Here is a 12079-nt window from a genome sequence, read left to right as displayed (position 1 = left end):
TTGAAACCCGGACACTTTCTCCTCTGGTAGACCAGTTAACACACCTGCCACAACAAATTCATGATATTCCACATTATGGACCAAACATGAGTGCCTATGGTGGTTCTGAATAACAGGGGAAGACATACTGAACATGCCACCCTTCAGCTTTTCATTTTCCTTCTGAGCGGCTGATAGCTGAGCCTTCAAGCTCTATATCTCATTGGATTGTTTGTCCTTTTCCTCCTCAACTTTTTTCTCCCTAGACGCGCCCGTCGCGGTCTCTTTCAATTCTGCTAGTTCGCCGGTGACTGCATTCAGTTGTGTATGGTGTATGTTCAGCTCCTGGGCGAGCATAGTGTTCTTTCCTTGCAGTACCTGCAAACATTACAGATCCTTAAATCTGTTTGCTTCACCGTTTTAAGTCTCGAGGGCTACTGGCATATGACCATGCAAATTGCATCAAATTTTCCCTGTATATTCTTCGAGAACAGTTGAATGAGTCCGGCAAGGCCGTCTCGAGTGGCTCGGATATATGCATCTATCAAACCCAGTGCGACGAATTCTTGTTCGGACAAGCCTGGAGCACGCATAGCCTCCTTTTAATCGACGATGATTCATCACGCTCTCCACTTTGCAATTCGTGACTGATACGTCATCTAAATCCTCTTGAGGAGGCGGAACAGGCGTGGTGTCGGCTCGTGCCCTAGTTGATGAGTCCGACACCGGATTAGTGGACATTTCTCTAATCGAGTGTTTTCCCACCGTCTGCCGCATACTCCTCCTGATGTCAAGGATAAAATGGGAGACCCTTAACAACCCAGACTCGTGACTAGGCATGCATTAAAGCACACATAAATCTTCAAAGACAATGAGGTCTCCGTTGTACTCCCGGTCCCTTCTCATTTTGAATGACGACCCTGTGTAGGGGCCGCCCTCGAGGAGATATGGTCCCTAGAGCGCCGATCCTGCTAGAATCTGGATCAGTACAACGGGTAAGGATGCAGATGAGGATCTCCTCTTAGGAAGCATCTGGATAATCACGATGCAGAATTGGAAAAGGCGAGGGTAGTCGGCGGTGATAGCCACTTCCAAACCATCAAGCCTCGCTTGATAGGATATCCCATCACCGAGTTCTATATATATGTCCGGATCCTCGCAAAAGCCAGGATCTTCATCACGATTATGATCCTCTGGCTGGGGAGCGGGACAGTGGATATCCTCGGTCATCCTCCTCCAAGATTGTTGGCGGCAACAATGAGCGAATTTGATTAGTTTCTGTAATGCAATAAAATATGCATAGACAATCGAGATGTTACCCATTCAATAGGGGTGTACATAGAATAGGCCTCCCGAAAGTTTAACCAGAGAAAATCTTCTTTTTCGCCCTTGTACAGATCAGCCAAGGGAGTTACTCTGCCGTTTGTAACAGGACACATCGTCTTCTCCGTTGTAACACCATAAGGGAGTTACTCTGAATTGGAGAGGTTGAACGCACCTCTTTATTGCAATCACCATGACCTCAACTATCGAGAGTTCAGTGTGGGCGAGCAGCCTGACCTTGCTGACCAACCTCTTTATCTCCACACTGTCCTCTTCCTTGGGACTTCGGGGACGCCAGTTGAGGCGCTTCTTTAGACGAGCACTGGAAAATTCAGGGAGGTCGCGCCTGACTGGATCCGGCAGCAGAACGTTGTCCATACAGAACCATTCCAAAGATCATTGCAGGTATACCTCTTTAGGTGTTCCTACAAGGTATTCGGATCCGACAATAAGCCATACTTCGGCACCGCCCACTTCAAATATGGAACCCCCTTGGTGGTGGGGAACGAGGGAGAAGAATTTCGTCCATAATCCAAAATGGGCCACGATGCCTAGGAATAGCTCACAGAGGGCAACAAAACCTGATATGTGTAGAATCGAACCTGGGGTGAGGTTGTGCAGTTGGATGCTGTAAAATTCCAATAACCCCTGGAGGAAGGGATGGATTGGAAATCCCAGGCCACGCAATAGAAATACGATGAAGCACACACTCTCCTCCTTATTTGGGTTGGGGAAGTTCTCAGCCATCGCATCGTTGCCTATTGAATATAAGCTCGCTTGAACGGGGACTAGATCTAAGGGGGAGCTAGCCCTGCGTATGGAGCCAACTTAGCTGAAGATGAGGAACGGAGCAACTCTGCCAATCACCGTCCTGAGGGCCATGGGACACGAAGAGGAGCCTAAGGCGCCGGCCATGATGGAAGGCTTTGTTTGTGGTTAGACTTGGTCGTTTTCCTTCCACGCGGTGTGAGATGGCATGTGGAAATCCATATCTCCTTATATAGATGCCATGTGAGCATGGTGAAGGGCTTATTTGCAAAAAATCATGGACTGTTCGTATTCTCCCGGCGCGCGAAAATCAAAGCATCAACAGGTGGAATCATAAAAGACATCGATGTTATCACCGGATTGTCATTGGTCCGAATTATAATGAAGAACCCGCCTTGCAAAGTCGAAGACTTGGGCCGAATATTATGTCGTCATTGAAGGAGTCCTGGATTATGGGGTCCTGAGGTGTCCGGGCCGTGTAGCATGGGCCGGACTGATTGGCCATGAAGATACAAGATAGAAGGTCTTCCCCCATGCCCGAGTGGGACTCTCCTTTGCGTGGATGGCAAGCTTGACATACAGATATTTGGTTTTCTTTCTCTGTAAACCTACTCTATAGAACCCTAGGCCCCTCTGGTGTCTATATAAACCGGAGGGTTTAGTCTGTAAAGATCATGACAAATCATATAGGCTAGGCATCTAGGGGTTGGCCATTATGATCTCGAGGTAGATCGACTCTTGTAACCCCCATACTCATCAAAGATAATCAAGCAAGAAATACGGTATTACCTACATTAAGAGGGCCCGAACCTGGGTAAACATCGTGTCCCCTTGTCTCTTGTTACCCTCGATCCTTAAACGCAAAGTTGGGGACCCCCTACCCAAGATTGGCCGGTTTTGATAGTGACACCTTCCAACAGAGGAGGAGCCCCTGATGGAGGCACAACCAGGGCACCTCACTGTCCTCCTCCTCCTCGGGCACCACGACGGCCACGACCTCGCCCGCTCCCTCCTCCTCTCACGGTGGGTTCCACCATCGCGTGGTCAAGAGGAGGCGGGACGAGCTGTCGAGCAGAAGTTCTTATCATCACCACTGGAGTACCGCTCCACCCTCGTACCCTCACCATGGCGAACAAACAAAGTCTAAAGAGGGGGGAGGGAAGTGTGTGTGAGCAAACACACTGCTTCCACCTCCCTTTTATAGAGGAACGAGGCAGGGGGCTGGCCTATCACTCAGAGAGCTGCTGCCCCGCTCCTCCATTACGGCTTCCCTGCGCAATCTACTGCTCGGGGAATCAGGTCTAACCCTCCGGTCCAACCAACAATGCCTGATTTTCTACCACGACACCCGTCCCCGTGCTCTCCGCATCCACCACCTACCATATCCAATGCATGGAGTACAGATGGAGGATGTGTACGAAGCAAGAAAACGTGGGATGGCAGTTTCCACCCCATGGCCATGGGCCATGAGCGGTCTGTGGGCCACAAACTGAGTTTTCCATAACGTTGCGCACGACACGCAGGAAAACTGGAAACTAGACCGGACTCAAGATTATTTAAGAAGCAAATAAGTTCCAAAGAGGCCAGCCACTTCCATGCCCCTACCTATGCACTTGTTAGGGCCAGCCACCACGACACCCGACAACGCGTTCAGGACAGGCCCGGGGGCTTCTCTCGGTGCAATAAACCCTGGGTCTGTTGCCCAGACTGTGCACATGCATGAGATCAAGACCACAACTCCACAACCAGTTAGAAGCATAAGGGACCAGCCCTTTGGAGGATCCAACATGCGAATCAAGAAGACCAAGAAGTGCGAAAGAAGCAAGACATTGCCAAGGGACAAGCCTCCTTTGCTGCGCAAGCGAGCCCGACAAAGACGGGGTTTCCCCCTGAAGCAAGCCTTCAAAGCATCCCGGCAGGCCTGCCAGGGCTTACGGAGGCACAACCACCCCACCGCATCCCCCTCATCACGACCAAAGTCGTCAATTAGTGCGGTGTCAAGCTCCAAAGTGACTAAGTGGCCGCTATTCGCCACATGGCAGCCACTTTCCACAGAAAATGCCTCCAAGAGACACCCGTCCTACGACGTGTCAAGCAAGCAGGCGCAAAGCTGGCAAAACAACACGGCAGGACCTGCCGAGCAAGCTGTGATGTGACATTGTGCAGTGCATCTAATGCACTCTGTTAGCCTGAAGAGTTCGGTACGATAGCACTATTTTCTACCTAATCAGTTCATAATGACTGATTTGCCACTGTGGTAACCCCTTCTATCTATAAAATGAGGCCGAAGGCAACCGTAGAAGGGGTTGGATGATTCGGACCTCCACACACTCATACGCGCGTAGCCACTCTCGCCCCAAGGTAACCCTGCCGGGCAAGTATGTTGCACTCACCACCATTTTTCCACCATCAATCCACCAAAGCAGGAGTAGGGTTTTACGGATCACGGCGGCCCAAACCTGGGTAAAACTACCCGTGTGATCTCTGCAGTGATGTTCCACACTTTTCCCACTTTGTGCAACGTGCCATCCCCCCGCCGAACCAGAAAGGGACTCTTGGTCCCATAGATGGCCGAGGTTTCCCACAACAACATGCCATATTCACATGTATAATGTGTAAACTAAGAAGATGTAATTTAATCAAATTAGAAGCAATACAACCTAGACACCATATGCAACATGCAAGCAAATATCACACTGGCAAGCTAGAGAAAGCACCTGGGATGCTAGTTTCCTCGGAAGATCGCCATCAGTCCCTTCCTTAATATTTTCATTCCCCTTACTTAATTTTATTGCCTTGTCAAGTAAAACCCACAAGAAAAATGAATAAAAATTCTCTTTCAGACCTCATTAATGCAGGATGCTGACGATCACTTCTTTAATGTATGGTCACCACATGATAGGACAACTGAATGTGTAAGAAAAAAGCACAACATCGCATATTCATAGCTATGATGTCTAAACTAAGTAGAAGGCATTTGAAGAAATTAGAAGCAATGAAAGCTAGACATGATATGGAAGATGCAACGAGTATCACACTACCAAGTTAAAATTGTCTCCCCATAAGTGCCATTTCAACAAATTAGAAGTAGTACAAGCTCGAAAAGAATGCGAGATGTAACCTATATCACACTCTCAAGTTAAACATGTCTAATGATAAGTGAGTGTTGTAGGGTAGACAACAGTACTACTTTGATGTAAGAACATGGTGTGATAGATAGATATTGTATTATCTAGAAACAAGAACACGTGTCTTATTCACAGGTATAATGTGTAAACTAAACAGATGGAATTCAACAAAATTAGAAGCAATACAAGCTAGACATCATACGTAACATGCAACCACATATAACAGTGCCAAGTTAGAGGGAGCACCTGTGATGGTGGAGTAGGGGAGATGTGCTCATCATCAACACAGCTACGTTGAGTGTCTATGCATGTGTTATCTTGCAAATCTTATTTGGGGGGTGGCTGAGTAGAATCTGTAGAGGCCCTCCATTTCAGTTGGTCGAAAGGAGCACCACTATCCATTGCCTTGCTAATTTCCTTCCTCTTTATTGATTTTGCATTGTCAAGTAAAATCAACAAGAAAAAGTGTTGGGTTCTACTGTAGGGTGCGTCGACTGCAAATAAAATTCCTACATGCAGAACAACCAAGAACAAGTTACAAGAGATGGATCACAGATCGTTACCACTAGATGCATAATGCCGTGAAGTGGGAGAAGAGTTTTGGCAGCGTGTACGCATGGATCGTCTCCCCCTCAACCGGTCTCCCTCGAATAGCCGGTCATCGGATCCCACGTACAGGTTCGCGGGAGCGGCGCAAGTGCACCGCCTCTAACGGTATCTGCGCATGCAGGAGGTACACCGTGCGGCGGACTGCAAGGTCCAATCACACAGTCGGCGGCGAGTGGAGGTAGCTATTCACAAAACATGCAAACCCTAGTGATAGCGCCGAAGCGATCAACCGAATGAGTGTGCCGCACCCCAACTTATATAGGCATCTGTCGCGGGCACAACACTTGGGCCTCGCACGGATCCTAAAGCCCATAGTCTGTTCGGCCTGGATCCGAATCCGAGTAGGATCACTTCTGACTCGTGGAGTCAGACCGGGCCTCACAGGTTCCTTCCCTTAAGCGCGCGACCCCTTAGGTTCTCGTTCACTTGGTCGCGAGTCAGATCACATCCGACTCATGTAGTCGGTACCGGCCTCTAGCAAAGCATGCCGACTCCAAGTGTCTGATGAAGCTGGTTAGGCGAACCCGTACGTCACACTTCTCCATTCCCTTTTCCACACGATATATGTTGTCGGGCTCATGGCGAGCATGTCATCCTTGTGCTAGCCCAACATCTTTCTTGTTCCACTGATGCCGACAACAAACGGGATTATCTCAATAACCTAATCGCATGACCATGCTTATTTTGGTTGGATCACACCAGGGGCCCAGAGTATATCTCTCCTGGTCGGAGGGGCAAATCCCATCTTGCACGACCGTGTCTCGCAGCATGGGTCTGGACAGCCCGAAACCTACCTTTGTAACTACCCAGTCACGGAATAGTATATGGTTGGCCCAAAGCAAGTTAGTCACCATCCCGAGTACATGCTCCAGCTTAGGTCTTAGGACATAGAACATATGTTGTACTAGAGACTAATAGATGACATATCTCTACATCTCATAGTTGGGTCTGTCTAACTCGAACCTTATCTCAACTCAGATCCGACTATGCTGAATCCGACCAGATCCTTCCAAGTCCATATTATCCGGTTAGCATCCAATGCTCCATGGCTAATGACGCCAAGCCATCGACCGTGTCATATGCTAGTCTAGTCGGCTGAGCATCCACATATTCCTTTCGACTAGGGACCTTTTAGGACAGTCATCCTATAATGCATAGTCCCACAAACAAGTCACATACTTGTTGATACACATCATTGATAATGTCCAAGGACTTTCTTTATTCATAAACACATAGGAAATATCATAATACATGATTGCATCTAGGGCATATCTCCCACAAAAAGCAACAAAATTCACTCTTCATAACTCATTCATGCATGATACTGACAATCGCTACTTTGATGAAGGCAAACACATGATACGAGGATGGAATATGTACGAAAAATAGGAAGGCAAGGCATATTGACAACTATTTTTGTGAACTAAGAAGAAGCCATTTCATCAAACTAGCAGCAATGCAAGCTAGACACCACATGAAAGATGCAACCAATATGACTCTGCCAAGTTAAAAGAGTTCCATCATAAATGGCAATTCAACAAATTAGAAGTAGTGCATGCAATAAATCATACGAAAGATGCAACAAATATCACACATCATCATACTAAAGGTGTCTCCTCATAATTGATTGATGCATGATACAAAAAAATAGTAGATTTATGTGAGGACATGCTTAATAGACAGATGTAGTATGTATCAAAATAAGAAGGCATGTCACATTAACAGGTACTGTCGTGGGTTTGTCACAGCAGATGTCCTAGTGAAAGGACTTAGTCGCGGAGCCATCGCTACGGGTTAGCTGAAAGGGGTTAAACCGGACAAGGGACACGAGGGATTTTATACTAGTTCGGCCCTTCGATGAAGGTAAGAGCCTACATCTAGTTGTGATTGGTATTGCTAGGGTTTCGATGACCAGGGAGCGAATCCGCTTTGCCTGGCTCTCGAGTTGTTGTCTGTTATCCCTAAACCGTTGTCGGGTCGTCCATTTATATACTTAGGTTGACGCTCGCCGGTTTACATAGTCCCGAGGCCGGATCATAAACGTGTCCAGCTCGGTCTCTATTACTTCGAACTTACAATACAAGTTACATGAAAGAGTCGGTTTACATCTACAGGCCTTAACTCGCATTTGGGCCTTGGGCCTTCGTAAAGCGCCACCATCCGCACGTCTTCATGGGCTTCTATATTCATGGAGTTAATCCAGCCACTCCTAGCCGGTTTACCTCTAGTAGTCATATCCCCAACATTAGGCCCCAGATTGATTTGAACTTGTTCATGTCAATCTTCAATACTTTAGATCTGTAGTAAACCACCATGACGTCATATAGATCTGGTAAACCGCCGTGATGTCATCCTTTAGATCCATAGTAAACTGCCATGACGTCATCTATTCGTTGAAGCCGGAGATACCCTTCATTAATGAATATCCAACCATCGAGGCGACATCCTTATTAACTATCCATTTTAAGCCTTATAAATAGGACCAAGGGCCATTCCCTTTTCCTCCTTCGTCTCCTTTGCTTCTTCTTCCTCCTTGCGACGCCTCTGCAACCGAGCGCCGCCACCGTCGCCGAGCTTCGCCTCCGCCTCTCCGTTGGCCGCTGCATCAACCTGGTTGCACCAAAGAGCCATGGCGTACCTTTGCTGCTTCAACAGTCGCTGTAAGTCCTTAGCTTTCCTCCTTTGTAGATCTGCCTCGGGTTTCCTTGTTCATCGAAGTTCATCGAGGCTCTGGCACTGTTCTTCCATGTTCCTCCTTAGTCCATGGATAAGAACCTGAAGCTTGATATATTCCGTGTGATGGCTTATCTTATTTTACCACAACAAACCCTTATGTGCATAAAAACTGATCTCGACCTTTGTGAACCGCTTCGGGACCAACCTTTTTAGGTCTAAATCTTTTTGCTTTCCTGTCTTACGATAGATCCAAAATTTCCATGCAACCTTGTGAAACCTGTTTTACCTTACTTAGTCGTTCTTACCTTAGATCTGTATCCTCTTTATCACATAGGCAGTTTACCTTTGTAGAAAGCAATATATCACATACCATTAGTCCCCTTGTAAACTGGCAATCCCTTTATCTCCATTGTCATACTCCGGCTTAACAGTATGCGTATACCTTTGTTCCGTTTACCGCTTTGTCATTCATTATTGTATCAGCCTCCTGTTTACGAAATTTATATACTTGGATTTCTTTATCCCATTACACCTTATGCACCACCATGAATGAATTGTTAAACCGGTACCTCTTTTCAGCTTTTCACTTGCATTGGCCAAGTAGTTTTATGCCTGCAACTGGGCTCCCTCCCGGGTTACCGAGGAGCAGCTTAATGGAATGGTCAAAATTGGTACCTTACCAAAAAAGAGTGAGATCCGATGGCGAGTTCCTGGACCAGAGAACCCTCCTACTCCCAAGCAGGGTGAAGTAGTGGTATTCGTTGATCACATAGGCCGTGGCTTCAAACCGCCTGGGTCAAAGTTTTTCTGGGATGTACTTGCCAGTTTTCAGCTCCACCCTCAAGATATTTGACCCAACTCGGTATCCAATATATGCAACTTCCAAGCCTTCTGTGAAGTGTACTTACAAGAAGAGCCAATGGTTGAGTTGTTCCGAGACTTCTTTCATCTGAACTGGCATACTGAATTCGTTGACGGTCCCAACACTAAACTTGGCGGCGTCTCCATTCAGAAAGGAAAGAAGTTGAATTTCCTCATGCTAAGCTGCACAGTCACCCCAAAGACTGGAACCAAACTTGGTTCTATTGTAAAGACACCTCCCCTGAAGATGAGAACCCTCTGCCGGGTTACGGTGCTCACCGGCTCGTCAATACTCATTCACTGCCGCAACGTCTCAGTGCCCAGGAATGGGCCTCATATGCCCCTCAACTCGCCAAGCTCCGAGCCTTTATGTCCAATGGTTTATCAGATGTCGACTTTGTTCGTTGCTGGATATCCTGGAGCATCCTGCCATTAAGTCTCCGCACCGGTTTAATGTGCGAGTATACTGGTAATGTAGAAGATTCCCAACGCCACATCAACATTCAACTAACAGACGAAGAAGTAACAGAGTCTGTCAAAAAGATATTGAATGAATCAGAAGTTGTCTATCGCCAAACCTGATTAAACCCCTTTTATACGAAGAACAAACCACCTGCTGTAAGTATTATCTTCCACTTTACACTTGATATCCTTGTGCTCTACAAGCTTTGAATATCCTTTGCCCCTCTTTGAAATACGGTGATGATCCGTTCTAGAAAAGGAAGCCTCAGGAGAAAGCGGCAAAACCTTCCCGTCCTAAAACAAAAGCCGTCAAGAAAACCTCAAAGCGGAAGGCAGCTGAGTGCATCAGTATGGAACTGGATGACGACCCGGATGAACTGGAAGTTGAGGTAGAACTTGATTCACTTGGTTCACTTTTCATGCATCTCATTGACAATGATACTTATCAAGAGGACGTGGAGTGCAGCTAAGCTGACAATGTAGAGGTAATTATCCTTTCCTCCGGTTCAGACTCTCTGCTAACACAAAAAATCCGTCAAGTGGTCCGGAAAGTAAGGTTCTCACACCCTCTTGCTCATTCGGATCCAACGTTTATTTTGAAGAAGCTGCAGCACAAGGCTCACCGTACAACCCGGCACAGCGGCCAAAAGGTTACTTCGACCGGTTTACCGGACACTCTGTTTCGGAAATGCCGATTTGAGGTCTCACATACTTCTGACCCTTCTTATCCCAAGGAAGACTATTTCCGACAACCTCTTAATCCGTCTGATTTGAATTATCAGGTGACACCTCCTTCATCCTCTGGCGAGTCAATAGCGACCCAACTCCCTCCTCTCAAAACCATAGCTGGGTAAGTACTTCAACCCTTTCTTTTGATGTTTCATACTTTTTGTGCTATGCCTAACTTTCGCATCTTTTTCTGTTATAGAGCCAAAGCCAGACCCAGCAAAAAGGCTTGGGTGAAAAATCCCCCTGAAGACCAGGTGGTTCTTGAACCGGAGCAAATGGTTGAACCGGAGGGTCCAAATCCTGAAGCTACTTTTGATGAACCACCCCCTCAAGATCACAATATTGATGAACAACCAGAAGTTGACATTGCTGTGCCTGATGCTGAACCGGGAGATCCAATCCGGGCTGATGATAAGTCTTCTAGTTCGGTGAGAGCTACTAACACTCCATCAACTCCAAAAAAATTCTGCTGGAGACAAAGAAGGCGAGGTTATCATTACTGGTATTGGTCACACCTCTCCTGGCCATCCTGTAATCTTGGCCAAACATAGTGCCAAGGAAGAGCGTGCTGCCATGGAAAAAGGAAAATGGAGCACTGACTTGTCAACCTACGCCCATCTTAGCGCTCAAGAACTCCACTCCGGTTTTCTAAACCGTCTGCACTCAAACCGTGATTATGAAGCCGGTTTGGTGAACCTAATGAAAGAGCGCTATGAAGTATTTTGATAACTTTCCTTTCTTGAATCCAAAGTACAAGCATCAACCCAAGTAGCCCCCAAGGGCCGGTTTATGATGGCAATCATAACCGGGACTGTATAATACCTTAACTCTTACAAACTTGTCCTCAATATACCAACTGATCTTTTGAAGTAAATCAGATGTGATCATTGTATTCCTGTAATTTTTCGCCTGTGTAGCCCCCAAGGGCAGGTTCAGCTTTGCGAGGTAAACCGGGTCTTGAATCAATGCATCGGCTTTGAACAGATGTACATTAGCCCCCCAAGTGTTAAGGATAATGCTTGCATTGTACTTGAGACTTGTGAAAAATATGTTGACAATAGAGGAAATAGGCATTAGCCCCCAAGTACAAAGTGCATAACTTGTTATACGCTTGGTACTTCATAACCTGTTTTGATGATATATCTCATCTTTGTACGGTGAGCTGAATAAGAAGGATGCTCAAACCGCAGACCTTCAAGAGAATGTAAAATCTCAACAAGCAGAGGCTTCCAAAGACAAAGAAGAGCTGACCAATGCCTTAGCAGCTATGGAGAAGCTGAAAGAAACCTTTGACAAAGAGCGTGCAGACTGGGAGACAGAAAGGGCCACTTTAACCAAGAAAGCCAAGGACGCAGAGACAACCCTGAAGCCGGTGGTTGACGAACTGACCGGCTTGAAGTGGCAGATTAACGCCATGACATCCGCTGTGTTTGGTAAATACCTCCTCGTGCAGTTTGTCTAATTCATAAGATCTTTATCAATGACCGGTTTACTTATGCTAAACCATGACAGGGACCTGCATTGCTCATTTGGGCTCTGACATG

The sequence above is a fragment of the Triticum aestivum genome, chromosome 4A, assembly GCF_018294505.1.
Source record: "Triticum aestivum cultivar Chinese Spring chromosome 4A, IWGSC CS RefSeq v2.1, whole genome shotgun sequence".
NCBI classification, from domain to species: domain Eukaryota; kingdom Viridiplantae; phylum Streptophyta; class Magnoliopsida; order Poales; family Poaceae; genus Triticum; species Triticum aestivum.
Note: the sequence above shows the minus strand (reverse complement) of the source record.